At 35.2% G+C, this 17,407-nt stretch overlaps 1 pseudogene; it reads left to right on the top strand.

The window, feature by feature from the left end:
- The first annotated feature begins 581 nt into the window (after nt 1-581).
- On the top strand, nt 582-2,413 carry LOC120193115 (annotated as a pseudogene).
- Nucleotides 2,414-17,407: the final 14,994 nt, after the last annotated feature.

Here is a 17,407-nt window from a genome sequence, read left to right as displayed (position 1 = left end):
TTCTGGTGAGCATTGAGTGAACTATTCTTTCACTTCAATCAAGCTCGAATTTTAGGCTTCAATTGAGCTTCTAAATTTTTTTTTAGTTCAAGCCTTTTTGAGTTTAAGTTTCAATATTATATTTCGAGTTCGAGTTGAACTTGATAATTTTTAACTTGTGAGTTTGAGTGGAGTTGAGCTTACTTTTAAAGTTTTCAAGTTCGAGTCGAGCTCAGCAATACTCGAGTTCGACTTGGCTCGTTTAACAAACGACGTTTGGTTTAATTTTTTTTAAAAAAAACAAAATTTCCGGTTTTTTTTAAATTTTTTCCGATTTTTAGTCGGTCCGGTTCGAACGATTCAACGATTTTGACCGATTCACTAGTAGCGGTTCAACCGGTTTAAATTAAACCGAACTAGACAATAATTCCCGATTAAACCAGTTGAACCGGCCGATTCGGTTCGATTTTCAAAACATAGTTCATTACTCAAAAATCTAATCATAATTTGTTTCCCCAACTAAAATGGCAAAACTTAAACCTCAGATGCCCCACCTCCTACCCCTCAAATCCTCAACAACCAGCAGAAAGCAATGGCCAGCTCTCTTTCAGATCCGTTATAACTTGTTCTTTTTGTTTCAATATACTTATCCTCTTCAAGTCTTTGTTCTTGATCGAAGGAAAAGTTTACTTCTTTGGATTATACTTAGCACCCGATAATTTTAAGATTTTGGGTGATCTAGTGTCTGGGTTCTTCTAGTTATTCAAGATAGTGCACCTGGTTCTATTTTCAATATTTGGGTGTCGTGCTTCTTTGCACTTGTTGATGATGTTGACTTGAAGAAATGTTTTTTTTATATCTGGTCATACTATGTTTGATGAAAGTCCTCTTAGAGTTTTTGTGCATTGGCTGGATTCATGTTTCCGGGATTCTCTGTTTTGTTGAAATGGGTGAAAAGGGTTTGGTTACATTGGTGTCTTATGGGTGAGAAGATATTGGAACATGTTTCCTCTGCGACCAATTCGCAGATTCTGTCATGTAGCTGCTGTCGTACCCTCCGCCATCGCGTCGAAAACTAGTACATCAGTGGCTTGCTCAAAGCAGACACCAAAGACAATACCTTTACAAGAAAGTGCCCTTTCCAAACTTAAAGCTGAAAGGGACCCTGATAAGCTATTTGCTTTATTCAAGGCTAATGCCCACAATAAATTTGTCATCGAAAACAGGTTTGTATTTGAAGATATAGTTGATCGATTAGCTGGGGCACGTCGCTTTGATTACACTGAGCATTTATTTACTCGAGCACCAGAAAACTCTTCCACAGGGAAGGCGAGAAGGCTTCATTATGAGGATTATAATGTTGTATGGTAAGGCTAGGATGGTAAAGCATGCTATTGATACTTTTTATGATATGAACTTATATGGGTGTAAGAGAACTGTTAAATCTTTCAATACCGCGCTTAAGGTTATGATTCAGACTCGTAATATAAGATTTACAGAGGAGTTTGTTACCAATGCAAAATAAAAATTCGATATTGAATTGGATTCATATACAGTCAATATACCAAAGCATTGTGTGAAATGGATTCTCTGGATAGTGCATATTTGTTCATGGTATAGATGGAAAAGCTGGGATTAAAGCCAGATGTTATTACATACACAACTCTTATATCGGCATCTTATAAAAGAAACCGGAGCGAGATTGGGAATGGGTTGTTGAATCTCATGGTGTATAAGGGGTGCAGACCTAATCTTACAACTTTTAATGTTAGGATCCAGTACTTGACTAATAGGAGACGGGCATGGCAAGCAAATGATACGATACATTTGATGCTGAAAATTGGGATAGACCGTGATGAGGTCACATACAATTTGGTAATCAAAGGTTTTTGCCAGGCTGGTTATCTTGAAATGGCTAAAAGGGTTTATTCTTCTCTAGAATGTCGTAGTGAATACAAGGCCAATGTTAAGATTTTTCAGACCATGATTCATTATCTCTGCAAGGGAGGGGAGTACAATTTGGCCTATACAAGGTGTAAAGACTGCATGAGCAAGAATTGGTTTCCAAATGTGGATATTATTCATTCACTGCTTCAAGGCCTTCTGAAAAATGGGCAACTGAGTAAGGCTAAGATGATAATGGCAGTGGTTAGAAGTCGGATACCGCCTTTTTCCTCAACACAATTGGATTCTTTGCAATGGGTTTTAATGAAGCTTAAATCAGGATGATGACTTGAAAAGGGCCAGTTTGATTGAAGTATAAACACAGATTTTAAAAAAAATGATAATTTCTTTTGCTTCATGCAGTTGTAGTTTCACAGAACTAATTGAAGATTGAATTTTTTTCTGTTAACATCAAAGCAAGGGCAGATTCCATTTTCATTTCAATTAATTTGTTGTACCACCTCAAGAAGTCTGTGATTAAGGAGAGCATAAATAATTCGTAAGTCATCGTGCATTCTCTTCTCTATCCTAATTTATTGCCTTTTTGGCTCATGGAGCTCCTTTGGTTGCAACTTTTATTTCTCTTTGTATAACAAAAGATGGTTCCTAAACTGTTGCATTTTCAATTCCATTTTTGTCTGAATGAAGAATGCATATGAATTATGGTGTTTGATGCTCCATAAACATTAATTGTTATCTTTGCCTCTTGGAGATATGCATTTGCACCTTGTCAACATGAAACTGGCAGCCAACTTTTTAGATTTTAGACTGCAAGAGCCATAAATTGTCTTATATTCCTGCTAATGCACTTTTCATATGTAAGCTTCCGTATTGTTTCTTAATAGGCAAAAGATATCCTGCTCAGAACATGATAATTACCTGAGAAAATTCCAAGTTTCAATATGTCAATACTTTGATTCTTAGGTGTTGACTTTAGTAAATATTTCAGCTTCAATGATGAAGAATGGCCATGGAAAGGAGGAAGACTTCCAAATTAGTTATTTGCCAGATGCTAGACCTGTGAGTAAAACATGCTTTTATCATTTTGTTTTTAAGTGGCAGATTCGTATGGTGTATCACTCTATTTACTAAAGAAAGATCCATAATGCAATAACTAAGGTTTTACTTGTATTTCTCTTGTAAGCTTATTGTGATACCATGATGTGATCCAATTCAGCATCATGTTTAACTTGGCTATTCCAACCTTTCAAGGGACAAAACTTTCTATCTTTATACATATTGATGTTAATTTCATATGCTATAATATGGTTATATTCATATACATATATTACATCTATAGTTATAATGATGATAACTTATTCATTACTATGTGAGATACAAGTTATTATTATAAACTATAGTACACATCTTTATCTTATAGTTCATATACTTAATTTATTTCTTTATGTTATGCCTGTAGGTATATTCAGCCACAACTTGGGAGCTATCTTGGAGCTAAACAGAGAAAGCAAAGGCAAGGAAACTTACATGGGGACGTTTAAGAGAGCATAAGGAACAATTGGTGAAAAGTTGTCCGGAGACCCGTGAGCTCATAGTTGGATTGAGCTGAAGATTTGAGCTACAAAATGACTTCAATTCAGCTGGAGAGCTGCACCATCATCATCATCACTTAGGACACTTTATATATATCCCAAGTCAAATTTTGTGAAATCGTACTTTTTCGCGAATAGTTGCCACCTCAAGAGGTACCTTTTCACAATGAGCTGCCATACGTTTACCATGTTACAACTCAACTATGGCCAGCTCACCTCCAGCTCATTCACCCTAGAACTAGCTCAAACATGAAAGGTTACTTTTCCAAACATTGTGACCTTTCATAAATGATGTTGCCCATGAAGATGCTCTTTCATCAAGGAGCACGTTGGTGAAGAGATACAACCATTGGAGGCCTAAATCACCAAGGGACATGAGATAAAGCTTTATGCCTATTCGACCACAACCACATGCCTTGCACATGAGAGCTTTGGCGCCAATTTGAGGAGGTACATCATTATTCGGCCAAGGGAGATGTCTTTGTCGTCAAGATGAACAAGCATATACCATTCGGTCAAGGGAGATGTTCCCTCATCATTGTCGAAACATCAAGCCCCTTTGTGAAGGGTTAGCCGAACCAACACCAAGCCAAAGGACTCATCCATTCAACTCAATCATTATGTACCTTCCTTAGAGACATGTATATAGCCGAAACAATATGTAACCATTAGACAAAACCCTTTTATTTCCTATAAATTGAGAGGCTTGCCATCATTTGTACTCATCTCATTCATAATATAAACAAACCTTTGTGAGTTTAATCTCTCTTCAAAGTACTTTGTGATTTTTATTGATTAAGCAAGTATAATTCCTTATACTTGTGGCATCAATCCTTCCACCTTGATTCCTAAATTCCTAGATTTATATCTAGTGGGTTGAAGACACTTTCACCACCCCTCAAGCAAGTTTGTGAAGATTGGGATTGTGCTTCCTAGCATAGTTTCTTGCGTGCTTGAGATACATCACCATCTCCATTTCAACTTCAACTCCATCAACATCTTCCATCAAGGCCACCAACATCTTCATAATTCCGCAGCCATCTCTTTCATTTCTTTCCTTTTCATTAAGTATATTATTTATCCATTTTTTAAGTCCATTATTAATCTTATTTCTTTCTTATCTTTGTTGCAGCCAAACTTATAACTCAAGAACATCAGTACTTGTCAATTCTAGATCGGGACACAATAAGGCTATCTACTCACTTCCATTGAAAAATGTAGATTCTGTCTACATCATACCACCAGACACGTAACGCTTTTACTTCCAAGTTCATTGGTACGTTCTGTATTGTTCGGAGGATTAGGTGCACGCTGTGCTGCTTTCTTAATCGATGTCTTCCGTTGCCTGCTATATTATTAAACATTTGAGATTGGTTTCTTCCGTTATGTGCATTTTAAGGCTAAAAGACGGGTTCTTTACTATGAGAATAACTAAAGGCTTCATCCTATTAATTCTCTTAATGAGACTGCAAGACTGGAAAACATCTGGGATCTGTTTTAGTCCTGCACTGCCCCTCCTGCAAAACTCGGTCCTTAAAAGACGAAAAAGATAAGGCATGTTGTGGTTTAAGCTTAAACCGTTGTCGCAATTTTTTTTCCCCATGGGGGTTTGGAGGAGTAGTTTTCTAGCTTTTCTGAATCTTTTTATAGAGACTAGAAAAGAGCATTCTCAATATTATTATCTGAATGGTGGGATTTCTTTTTAATAAGAAACAAAGGTGGTAGATTTGAGGAGTTTGTTCTTTTTTACACTTTAATGAATTCTTCGACGAATGGAACTTTCATCTTTTGTTTGACCTTTTTTCTTTCTGAAATAACTGTGCATTGTTCTTTACTTGAAAAAAAGTTCTGAAACACCCTAGGATTGATGAATATCTGTGTTTTGTTCCATATCTCACTTGGGCTTGCTGGAGTATGGGATACCAGTATTTGTGCTATACATAGGCATGTTCAGTTTTTTTTTTTTTGTAAGTGTGCATAGATGATTATGTCCCAAAACCATGTCTAAATATGAGAGGAACATCACATGTGGTCAAATACACACACACACATATTCTGATATTCTCGTCGTGTGAGGCATAGGGTAAAATAAGAATGAAAGGTTGGAAGAGCATCGTAGTTCTTGTTTGATTAGCTTCCTGGACATGTTACTAAAATCTTATGTAATGAAATCGAATTATGCGATTTAAATCGATTTGAATTTTCATATTACGGTTCGATTTTTTTCTATAAAACCCGTTTGTTCTAAATCAAACCGAATCAAAAAAGAAAAATATAATAATCTAAATCAAATTCATGTTGAATTCATTACGAGACAAATTTAAAAAAAATAAACTTGTAGCATTACCAATATTATTTTTTATGAATTTAGAAACTAAATCATTATCTAAAAACAAACCTAACCTAGAATTTTTGGAAAAGAGCGAAGAAAGAAAAATTCCCACAATATAATCCAAAACAGAAAAGGATCATTTGATGGGTAATCTAATGGCTGGCTCCCCACTAAACCTAGAAAATCGCTAACTTCGTAATAAAGCTGACCGCCCTACCAGGCGAGTAGAACCCACCTACAAATTTAAATAAATACCAATTTTTTTTATTTTTATGCATTCATCTTACTTTTTTTAAATGTTAAATTTAGAAAGTGAACAATTAAAAATCATAAAATCGAACTGAATGAATCCAAATCTGAAGATACTAATTTTTTTCATTTGAATATTATTTATATTATTATAATTATTATTATTATTATTATTTTTATCATTATTTTTATTTTATTATTAATAAATATTATTACATACATCAGGCCCAACATTTACCCAAACATGGTGGCCCAGATCCAGATGACCCAGTTAAACCCTAAATCTAGATTAGTTTTCCATCTCAGTACCCTAGCCGCCTCAGCATCACAGCCGTTGGATCTGAGAGATCCAACGGCCCACACACATCCAGAACAAACCCTAGGGTGATGATACCCTAGGGACCACGCGACGCCGTTTCTACTTCCAGCTGCTCCATGTCGCTCTGCCGCTGCCACGATGCCCATCAAAGTTTCCAGAAGATCCATTACAGCGCACACGTCGCCTGTTTTTGGTGTGTCACCACCATAGGTTTGGTGACTCACCGACCGTCACTCTTGTGACCGGTCCGAGACGCATCTCGTCGAGGCTATAAAAGCCTCGACCCACCTGCAAAGGAAGGGACAAAGAGGAAGCAACAAAAGAAACTAAAAAAAAAAGAGAGAAGAAAGGAAACTTACCCTTGGAGCCTCGATCATCGCCGGAAGCCAAACATCGCCAGAGAACAGAAAATACCAAAAGTATTTTCTTAGATTTACTATGATTAGGAGTTTTTTAGGGTAAACTAAAGCCAGATTTGGCCTTAGGAGGAGAAGGCCTTTATTTTCATGTAAAACAAAACTTTCCGGCCACCGGAGACGGTGGCCGGCGGCGGTATACAGCTTGCCTGCCGATGACCGGCTTCCCTTCGGTGAGGGAAGCTAGAAAGAAGCCAGAGAGAATTTTTCTCTCTCGGCTTTTAGAGAGAAAGAAGGAAAGAAGAAATGAAAAAATGGCCTTAGGGCCGTGTAATATTGGGGCTTAAACACCCCTCCCCGAACGACGCCGTTTTGGGGAGGGGTCTGTGTGTAATTAATTAAAGGTTAAATTTCGTCCGCAGTCCATCAGCTTTGTAATTTTATATTTTAGTCACTGAATCAAATTTATGATCTTTTTAATTTGATCTCTTAATTTTATTTAATTTATAAATTAGTCATTAACATAAAATATATATTTTAGGTAAATAACCGATTTAGCCCTAGTAACTTTATTAATTAATATTTTAATCATTTCCAGCATGTTTTAATTTGTTTTAATTTAATATTCGAATTTAATATATTTTTAATTTAGTCACTAAATTAATAAATATGTAAAATATCATGATTAGACACTGAAATTTTAAATAAATTAATTGTAAATTAGATATTTAATTTTAATATATTTTAATTTAGTCATTAATTTAAATTATTAGTTTATTATTTTTAATTTCATCTATTTTAGTTATTGTTTTAATTTTATATGTTTATTATCACTATTTTTAAAATATTATTATAAATATATATATATATATAAGAAATAATATATATTTTATTTTACTTTTTAATCCTTTATATAAATTATTTTCCTATTTTAATAATATTAAAGAAAAGGAATGTCTTAAAGTACCTAGAACTCCGTTTTCTGGTATTTTTTTATCCTGTAAAATATATATTAATTTTTTATTAATATTTATTTTTTTATTATTAAAGAAAAGAGTTGTCTTAAAGCACCTAGAAGCTCTTTTCTGATATTTCTAAATAAATAAATATCTTATTTATATTTAAATTAATATATTTTCATGAAATTATAAATTTGAAATAATAATATTATGAATTAAATATATCTTTGAATTTTTAAATTTCCATATAATAGAGATAATTTATAATTAATAAAGTACCAATTTTGGGCGTTATAGAGGTGCTAATCCTTCCATAAACATAATCGACCACGAATCATGTTTTACTAAAATTTTTGGTTATACGCAGATCAATTTTATCTTTTAAATTATGTTTTATTAAAAACTATTTTAAAAGATTGTTTTTAGGTATTTGACCTACCTAACTCAAAAAGGTCAATGGCGACTCCCAAAATATATTTTAAATCAAAATCATTTATTTATTAGTTTTATTTTTCCCACAAAGTTAAAAATTTCGTGCCCGGGCGAAAACCAGTTACGACAGCTTGACGACTCCGCTGGGGACTGGTCAAGCTTTTAAAATCAATTATAAATTGTCTCTATTAATTAGAAATTAAAAATTCATATATTTAATTTATAATTCTTTCTTTTCAAAATTTTTATATATACTTATTATTTTCATAATATTTATATGTACATTATTTTTATTTTTCAAGTATTAAATTTCATTATTTATTTGTTTGTCAAAGGTTTGAACATTTCTCCTCACATACGTCACTTGCATTACATAACATAAGCTTTATATTCAAGCTTGTCCCATTTAAGTGGGAGTGAAAACGACGTCTTTGTGAGAATTTATTCTCCGTGTCAGACCTAGCAAGTAGCTTTCGGGGTTCATATGCTCTATGTCTTCGTGAGAATTTATTCTCCGTGTCAGGCATAGAGAAGTGTATCTCCTCGAATTGAACTCGATCCACTTTAGTCTGTGATGGACTAGGATTGAGGGTTAGTAGCCCAAGGGGCACTAACAAGGACAATTCGGGTACCTTTACTCTTAGAACTAAAACTCTACATATAGTAAACCTTAGAAACTCTTCTGATCTGAAGTCATGCCGAAATTTTGTCCAAAATAGGTGTACACAAAGGAGAAATAATTTCTAACTTTTTCCTTTTAATTTATTTATTTATTTTCTTGCTAAATAAATTACATGGAAATTTAAATTTTTTAAGTATGCCATGTAGAAAGCATGTTTAATTAGAAATATTTGGATAGATGTTATTAAATTAATTTTTACTTCTTTACTATGCGAACTAAATCATTTCTTTTTATGTGTTCTGTTATTTTTGCATATCATCATACAGGATTAAAGGTATTGATCTTAGTGTTAAGTGTCTCATTGGAAAACCTTCATCTATGGATAAAAAGTGTTCAAATCAAATAGTTCCAAACTCAGAAGTAAGACAGTGGGCTGAGAACTTACAAAGACAAGGGGGAGATAGTCTGCAAGATGACTATGTATCTGAGTTAGCCAGTTATGCTCCAGTTTCTCTAAAAAGAAATGATATACATGATTTGCGAGGCATGTGGGAGAGTTGGGACTCAAACAAAAAGTTGTAATTTTATCAGACTTACGGGGACATCCCGTATTTGCTCTATGTAGAAGTTGATGATGACTTGCTTCGAGCCCTGATTCAATTCTGGAATCCTAGTTATAATTGTTTCACTTTCAATAAGGAGGATTTGGTTCCTACTATTGAAGAATATACAACTTTGCTACATATAGAAGGGGCCTAGGAAAATCGAATTTATTCAAGGTAAGTTAAAACTCAACCTTTTCGAGTTAAATTAGCAAAGATTGCTGGAGTACGAGAGGAATGGGTATCCCGCACAAAACAAAAGGGCGAAAGCGAAGGCATTGCTTGGACCAACATTAAAGAACTTATTCAGAGTCATCCAGATGATAAAGTATGATTCGATCTCTTTGCTCTGGGTATATATGGTATGGTCATTTTCCTGAAAGTATTGAGATATATCGAAGTTGCAGTAGTAGATTTGTTTGAGCAGCTACCAAAAAGGGTCAATCCTGCTTCTGCAATTCTAGCAGAGACTTTCAGATCGTTAAACCCTTGCAGAAGGCTAGAAGGTGGACGATTCTCAGGATGTGCTCAATTGTTATATGTCTGGATCCGTAGCCATTTTTGAAGAACAGAAAAGGTTTCATACTGGCGTTTTAGTACGGACTACTCAGAATTGAAAGAATTTCTAGAGCAAGAATGGCCGAAAGAAATTACGAAAGATATGTGGATCATTGTCTTTCGAAATCTGCAAAGCAATGACATTGTTTGGCGAGCCCCGTGGAAAATCAAAAGGGAATTCTTTTACAAATGTGGTGATTACAACTGGTTGATGATGCTCGGATTATGGGGAGGAATCGGATATGCACCACTTTTGGTTATAAGACAGTATGAAGGTCGTCAATTTGTTCCTGTCACTACTGGATTACATTTGTCTGAGTTCGCATTCCACAACAAAAATTATAAAAGAAATATCATGGAGGCCTTTACAGATTGGAAAACAACTTTTTGTATTCGAGCTAAAGCGGCAAAAGAAATGTTAACTCCCGATTATGAGGAATGAAGATCTTTCAGGAAAAATGAAAATATTCCTCCACCAGACCAAAATGACCTCTATGGAAGATCGCATTAAGGTGGTTCCATCAGAGATTGAAATCCTAAGAGCTGAGTTTGAAATAGAAAGAGAAGGTTGGTCAAAAGAATTAGAGCAAATGAGACGAGATAAAGCTATGTTGGGTGTTGACGTTGACTTTCATTCAGCACAATGTGCAATGCTGAGGGAAAACAAAGAAAGAGTTGATGGTGAATTCAGAACGTTAAAGAAAAATTACCATGAGCTATACAAATCCCGGAAAGCATCAGGACCGAGAAGATCAATAGTACAGATGACCAAAGAATTGAACATTAAGAAAAGCCGAGTTGAAGATTTGAAAGGAAAGAATAGTCGTCTATTAAAAAACTTTGAGAAAGGAAAGTAGAAAATAGAGGATTTTGAGGTTGACAGAAGGGAGCGAATTATAAAGCACAAAGCTGAAAGGCGCGAGATCATGAATGAAATGCAGAGAGAAAAGGATCGAGCCAAAGAATTAGAAGAGGTAAAGAACGACATGCTTGAGAAATTTGAAGGTGAGATAAATACCATGTTGAAGGGATTTGAATCTGAAATGAATAATCTAATTGTTGAACTTGAAGTCAGGGGCCAAAGGATTGAATAGTTCGATGTTGAAAAAGAAAAATGGGAATTTGAGAAGAGAAGTTTCAACACCATACTTGAAGTAGAGCAAGAAGTGGCTAGCAATTGGATGCAAAGATGCAGATACAAGAATGTTCAAATCCAAAAGCTTAGTCAAAGGACGCAAGAAGCACGAACAAAACTCGAAGAAGATCTGGATCAGTCTAGAAACAAAAACTCAGAGTTTAATGCTTATATTTTACAACTTGAAAAGTCCTTATTTCAAGAAAAGGTTCATCTAGGACCTAGTGATATTAAAGAAAGTTATGAGGAGAATGCTTCACTGCAAAGACGCACTAGAGATCTTGAAAGAACTTTGCACAGTTGTCAAGTCAGAATCACTCAGTTAGAGCAGACTCTCGAGGGAAATAATGAACAATGGCAAAAATCAACTAATATCTATGTAGAAAGAAGTGAAGAAAGAATCAATATGGTATTCGAGGCCATGGTAAAAATTAGCGAAGTTGCCAGATATGTTGGGGAGCTAGCTGTTGAAGCAAAAATAATTAAGCATCACGTTGATCTAGTTTCCAAATATGGAAAGAAGATGACTTGGTTGATAAAAGAAATTATAGAGCTTAATAGGAAAGCTACACCGTATCTGTAGTTATGAACTATTATAAAGAAACTTTTGTATGCCTATGGAAGTTGTTCTATGACAGTTAACTTTTTGAGGATCAATACCTTTTGCATACATGCATTTTGCATACATTCATTATTCATTACATTACTTTCTTTATGTATAATTTTTATTTAAGATAAACATTCATAAATTAAAAAATAATTTTCAATCGCAGTTATTCTGGCCAAACGAGAAATACAACATCACTACGGTACTATACAAGCTACTAAGAAAATCATGGAGGATAAAATACAACGTATTGGGGAACAACATAACAAAGAACAAGCAGAGATGAGAATAAAGCTAGAGAAAATTGAAGCCAGTATTGCAAACTCACAAGACAACATGATGCAGAAAATAGAAGACATGCTCAAAAAATAGGCTATTATTGGAAAAATTCATGAAAATCATGTATCTTTCGGCCAAGAACCTATGTATCCTCTAGGTTTCCCACCGAAACCAATTTATCACTCTGGTACTACACCTATAAAAATCCATGCCCGCACATCAGCACTTCAAGAGGCCAAACCACATGAAAATCAACAAATGGATCCTGCATCTTCAAGCAAAAATCCACTTATATCAGATGTGAAAATAGGGGATTTTAATGCTAAGCATATAATCCCATATTTTAATGAGCTGAATGAGAAAGAAAAAGTAAATGAAGAATTGACCAGACAGATCAAGAGCTTAGAAGAACGAATGAAATCCGTAGAAATAACTGAGTCATTCTATGGGTTTGACGCTAGCGAGTTGAGTTTGGTTCAAGACTTAATCCTCCCTATCAAGTTCAGAGTTTCTGAATTTGAGAGATATGACGGTACCACATGCCCTTCATCCCACATTACTATGTTTTGTCGCAGAATGGCAGGACATATGAAAGACGAGAAATTTTTAATTCACTACTTTCAAGATAGCTTGACAGGACCAGCCTTAAAATGGTATACTCAACTGACCAAAGCCAACATTAGATCTTGGAAAGATCTGGCAAAGGCATTCCTAGAGCAGTACCGCCACGTGACAGATATGGTCCCTGATAGATGGACTCTCCAAAATTTGGAGAAAAAGAATAATGAAACATTCAGACAGTATGCTCAGAGATGGCGTGACACAGCAGCCCAAGTTCAGCCACCTCTATCAGAAAAAGAGGCCACAGTAATGTTTGTCCATACTTTAAAGGCTCCTTATTTAAGTCATCTAATGGGGAATGCAACCAGAACTTTTGCAGATCTGGTCATTTCTGGAGAACTCATTGAAAATGTCTTGAAAAGTGGAAAAATTGAATCAAATGAGGGGTCTAGTTCTAAAAGACCTATGTACCGAAAAAAAGAGAATGAAGTCAACAATGCAAACTCTTATAACAAAGATACTTTGAAAAGTGTTACAATAACCCAGCCAATGGTTAAGAAAGAAGAAACAAACACTAATCGAGTAGAATCCAGAGGATCTCGAAGGGAAAGTGAAAGGTTGTCTTTTACACCTTTACCAATACCCTATGCTGAGATCTATGATTCGCTGTTAAAAGCAGATGTCATACGGCCCTATCCGTTGGTTCCCATGCAACCACCATTCCCTCCATGGTATGATGTAAAAGCGCATTGTGTTTACCATGAAAGAATTACGGGTCATTCTATTGAAAACTGTTTGGCATTTAAAAGGGTGGTCCAAAATTTTATCAACACTGGAAAGTTAGAATTCAATTCACCTACTACATCAAATCATCCACTGCCAAATCATGGAGATAAAAAAGTAAACGCAATTCAGGAAGAGAACAGAAAGAAAGCAAAAACTGAAGTTTCTGAGATTAAATCTCCTTTTGGTTGGATATTTCAACAACTCTCCTTATCTGGTATGATTCCACAAGAATTTAGGCCAAAGCATAATGAAGGCAAGAATTATTGTGAATATCATCAAGAGAAGGGACACAAAATTCAACTATGTCTTGAATTTAGGGATTTGGTGCAAAATTTAATGAATAACAAAGAGATAGAATTCTTTGAAGAAGAACCAGGGAAAAGAGAAGATGACGTTTTCTCATCAGAAGATTCTAAACCTAATCAGAGAACAAGTGATCCCGTGATTATTAATGTGAAATCATCTACATTGAATCTTACACCAACAAAGTCGAAAGTGGTTATCACGAATCCTTTACCCTTTCCATATAAGGATACCCGCAGGGTACCTTGGAATTATACTACCAATGTTTCAATGGTAGAAGGATATGTTTCTCTGGAAAAAGCAGAAGAGAAAATAAAGAGTGTGGATTCGACGTCTAAAGCAGTGAGTGAAGTCGGATTCTTTACAAGAAGTGGGAGATGTTACTCTCCCAAAACATCAAATGCATCAGAACAGGTAAAAACAAAGGAAAAAGCTACAGTGATACCCCAAAAGGTATTTGATGATGCATCCCCGCCAACAGTTAATGAGCCCGTAACAGAAAAACAAGCACAAGAATTTTTGAAGTTTCTGAAACACAGCGAATATAGTGTGGTTGAACAACTACATAAACAACAAGCGAGAATTTCAATTCTTGATCTGTTGATGAATTCAGAAGTACACAGAAATGCCTTGATGAAAATGCTTAATCAAACATTTATCCCTGAAGGTATATCCCTCAACAAGCTTGATAGAATTGTGGGACATATAGCCACTGACAATTACATAACGTTCACGGATGATGAAATACCTGAAGGCGAAATGGGGTCATTAAAAGCTTTGAATATTACCACACATTGTCATGGTCATGTTTTGCCAGGAGTATTGATTGACAATGGATCCGCTCTTAACTTGATGCCTCTGGTCACACTTCAAAGAATGCCGGTGGATAAATCGCACATGAAAAGTTATCAGAATATAGTGCGAGCTTTTGATGGCACTCAAAAAGAGGTGCTTGGGAAAATGGAAATACCGTTGTTGATCGGACTAGTTGTGTACAATATTGACTTTGTGGTGATGGATATCCACCCTACATATAATTGTTTATTAGGGAGGCCATAGATTCATTCTGCAGGAGCTGTTCCTTCTTCATTACATCAGAAATTGAAATTCGTTGTTGATGGACAACTAATATGCGTAGGAGCTGAGAAAGAAATCATTGCATCTATAACAAGTGATGTTCTGTATATTGAAACCAATGATGATGCCCTCGAATGCTCTTTCCGAGCTTTTGAATTTGTTAATGCAACCTTTATTGCTGAGGGAAGCAAAATTCCACATCCCAGATTGTCTGATTGCACCAAGATGACTGTACGACAGACTTTAGGCATTTGAGCTAAAACTGGGAAAGGTTTGGGAAAGAATCTTTAAGGGAGTTCAGTTCCTGTAAGTATAAAAATAAAGAAAGATCGTTTTGGGCTTGGATTTAAGCCCAATTTTCAGTAAAAGAACAAAGAGATGAAAAGAAGATGCGAAGATAGAAAGGCAAGGTTGAAAGGAGAAGAAATCCCTTGGGAACACATGTTTTTCCCACAGTTGAAGACCACGTTCAGATCAGGAAGAACGGTTAATGTAGAACAACAGCTTGTTGAGGCCTTTAAAGAAGAAAAGTTGACAAAAGATCAAAGCATAGTTGAAGAAGCTATGGAAGGATTATTTATCAACATGATCATGAATGAAAACAAGATTGGCAAGTACTTGGCTGGAATTCGTCCTTGTTTTCCTGGAGAAACACTCAACAATTGGGCTGCTGAAGACCTCCCTGTAGTTTGTAGTATTAACACAGAGTAATACTCAGAACTAATCTTTTATATTTTAGCCTAGGAATACGAAAACCTTTTGTTATCTTGTAAAGGAAATTATGTTAAGTTCACCTAATATCAAATATAATAAGTTTTCTTTAAAATTCTCAAATGGCAATAATTCTTTACATCTTTACATTCATTATTTTTCATTTATTTCATAAATTTACTATATCCTTTCGGAAATATGTTCGACTTAAATTTGCAGGTGTCACAATGTTAATAGCATGCTTATTCCTAAATTTAATCGAGAGATAAATTTAGAGCGGCCTATATGTCTGGAGGAAATCAATGAGTGTGAGGATGAAATAGAATGTGATGTTCCTACTGAATTGTTAAGACTGGTAGAAAAAGAAGACAAAGAAATTTTACCTCACAAAGAAGAAGTTGAGAATGTAAATCTGGGAACTAATGAAGAAATGAAAGAAGTGAAAATTGGTACTACTTTGTCAGCCCAAATAAAACAAGAATTAATAGATCTCCTCCAAGAGTTCAGAGATATCTTCGCCTGGTCTTATCAAGATATGCCTGGTTGGAGTACAGATATAGTGGTGCACAAACTTCCAATCAGTCCAGCATATAAACCCGTTCAACAAAAGCTCAGACGAATGAGACCAGAAATGCTTTTGCAAATTAAAGAGGAAATGATGAAGCAAATTAATGCAGGTTTTCTACAGGCAGCTAAATATCCAGAATGGGTAGCCAACATAGTACCAGTACCAAAGAAGAACGGAAAAGTCCGAATGTGTGTGGATTACAGAGATCTCAACAAAGCTAGTCCGAAAGATAGTTTTCCATTACCTCACATATATACACTGGTGGACAATACTGCAGGACATGCATGGTTTTCATTCATGGATGGCTTTTCAGGGTATAATCAGATAAAAATAAACCCTGAAGACATGGAAAAAACAACATTTGTAACCATATGGGGCACATTCTGCTACAAAGTAATGCCACTTGGATTGAAAAATGCAGGGGCAACGTATCAAAGAGCCATGGTAACTCTGTTTCATGACATGATGCACAAAGAGATTGAAGTATATGTGGATGACATGATTGCCAAATCCCGAACCGAAGAAGAACATATTCAAAATTTGAGAAAGCTTTTCCCTAGATTGAGGAAGTATCAATTAAAGCTCAACCCCGCTAAATGCACTTTAGGGTAACTTCTGGGAAGCTTTTGGGATTTGTAGTCAGTAAAAAAGGAATCGAGATTGATCTAGATAAAGTAAAAGCAATTCAAGATCTTCCACAACCAAATACAAAGAAAGAAGTTCGAGGCTTTTTGAGAAGATTAAATTATATATCTCGGTTCATTTCTCAGTTAACTGACAAATGTGATCCAGTGTTCAAATTACTCCGAAAGAACAATCCTAAAGTCTGGAATGATGAATGTCAAGAAACTTTGGATATTATTAAGAGATATTTATCCAATGCCCCCATTTTAGTGTCACCAGTGTATGATAGACCATTAATTCTGTATTTGATAGTCTTTGAAAATTCGATGGGATGTGTACTGGGACAGCATGATGAATCTGGAAGAAAAGAGAAGGCCATTTATTATCTGAGTAAGAAATTTACTGATTGTGAAATTCGATACCCACCAATACAAAAATTATGTTGTGCCTTGGTGTGGGCTACTCGAAGGCTCAGACAATACATGTTATATCATACCACTTTGCTGATATCTAGACTTGATCCTTTAAAGTTCTTAATGGAATCCCCAGCTTTGACAGGCAAAATGGCTAGATGGCAGATGTTATTATCCGAGTTTGATATTGTATATGTCAACCAAAAATCGATAAAAGGAAGTGTCATAGCTGATTTCCTGGCCATTCGCGTATCCAATGATTATCGGTCTCTAAGCTTTAATTTTCCAGATGAAGATTTGTTGTGCATATCCATGAATGAAGAAGTCATAACGAATGATGAATCCTGGAAGCTTTATTTTGATGGAGCATCCAATGCTTTGGGAAGAGGAATTGGGGTAGTATTGATTTCTCCAGAAAATATTTATTATCCTTTCACA

The sequence above is a fragment of the Hibiscus syriacus genome, unplaced genomic scaffold (genome assembly GCF_006381635.1).
Source record: "Hibiscus syriacus cultivar Baekdansim isolate YM2019G1 unplaced genomic scaffold, ASM638163v2 tig00116989_pilon, whole genome shotgun sequence".
Classification (NCBI taxonomy): Eukaryota; Viridiplantae; Streptophyta; class Magnoliopsida; order Malvales; family Malvaceae; genus Hibiscus; species Hibiscus syriacus.
Note: the sequence above shows the minus strand (reverse complement) of the source record. Positions and strands in the feature narration are given on the sequence as shown.